Source organism: Carlito syrichta, unplaced genomic scaffold (assembly GCF_000164805.1).
Source record: "Carlito syrichta isolate Samal-C Ts95f unplaced genomic scaffold, Tarsius_syrichta-2.0.1 Scaffold303285, whole genome shotgun sequence".
In the NCBI taxonomy this organism is placed as follows: domain Eukaryota; kingdom Metazoa; phylum Chordata; class Mammalia; order Primates; family Tarsiidae; genus Carlito; species Carlito syrichta.
Window position 1 is genome coordinate 442016 of NW_007247381.1, and position 1619 is coordinate 443634.

Consider the following 1619-nt stretch of genomic DNA (forward strand, 5'->3'; position numbering starts at 1 on the left):
ATACCTGGATTCTTCCCTTGCGAATCAGTAGGCTTGCTTTCCGTGTAACTCCTTTGTGTGTACTGAATGGTGGTGGCTCTGATGTGCACCTCTGCTCTAGTGTATGTGTGTGTAGGTATGAGCATCTATCTCTTGCCATCAGAGGCTATAGGTTTAGGTGTGTATGCTGGTCTGTGCACACTTATTCACACTGGTGACTATGTGTATGCCTTTGCTCTAGGGGATGTGTGAGCATCTATCTCTTACTATCATAGGTCATAGGTTGAGTTTTACCCACCTGTCTGTGCACAAACACTCATTCACACTGTGACTGTGTGTATACCTTTGCTCTAGTGGATGTGCGTGTAGGTGTGAACATCTGTCTCTTACTATCAGCGGCCATAGGTTGAGATTTCACACCTGTGTGCACACATGCTTATTCACACTACTGATTGTTTGCATATGTACATGTGGAGTGTACACGTGACCATCTGCCATGACCACAGCATGTTTACCATTTATTTTAGGAATTAATAGGAGATAGAAACTAAATATGCACATTGATACATTCTAAGCTAAAGGTGAGCCTTGAAACCCTCTTTTTCCTCTGAAATGGAAACATTTTCTCTGAGGTCCATTCAGGATTTTTGGAACTAGCTAGTAACTTATTGGTAGGTTTAGTTAAGATATCTTTATCTCTGAAGATGATCTAGTTTTAAAAATAATTTCTTATCATTGATGACTTTTAAAACATTTAGATTCAAGGAGTATGTGTGCAGGCTTGTGACACATCTATTGAGTGATGGTGAGGCTTGGGCTTCTGTTTAGCCTCATACTCAGGTGGTGGGCATGGACCCAGTGGGTGGTTTCTCAATCCTTATGCCTTTTTCCTCCTTTAGGGGTCTCCAATGTCTGTTGTTCCCTCTCTGATGACTTTAAAGAGGCATTTATATGTTTTCTGTATGACTGAATATAGTTAGATTTTGTTTATTATGCATTAATTCAACAGATATTACTGGTTACTGCAGTAGTTATCTATTGCTGCATAATTAATTGCTCCCTTACTTAGTGGCTTAAAACAGCACACATTTATAATCTCATAGATTTTGTGGGTCAGGAATTGGTCACAGCTTAATGCTTCAGAACTCCCACAAGGCTGCATCCAAGTGTCAGCAGGGCTGTGGTCTTATCTGAATATTCAGCTGGAGGGAACTGCTTCTAAGCTCGCTCTTGGTTGTTGGCAGGATTTGGTTACTAAGCTGAGGAGTTGTAGGACTGAGGGTCTTGAATCCTCTCTGCCTTCTAGTGAGACCACATCACTTTTTCTGTATTCTACTCATGAACAACAAGTTATTAGTTCTAATATCACACACACACACACACACACACACACACACACACACACACACACATACGTGTGTGCGTGTGCACACACATGTGTGCATGTGGAAGGAATTACACAAGGCATGAAGACCAACAGGTGAGCATCACTGGGAGCTACCTCAGAATCAACCTACTACAGATACCTACTATGCATTGGCTTCTGTAAAGGCATCTAGAGTGCTCACCAAGAAAACACACATTCAAGCCGGGCTCGGTGGCTCAGCCTGTAATCCCGCACCTTTGGGAGGCTGAGGTGA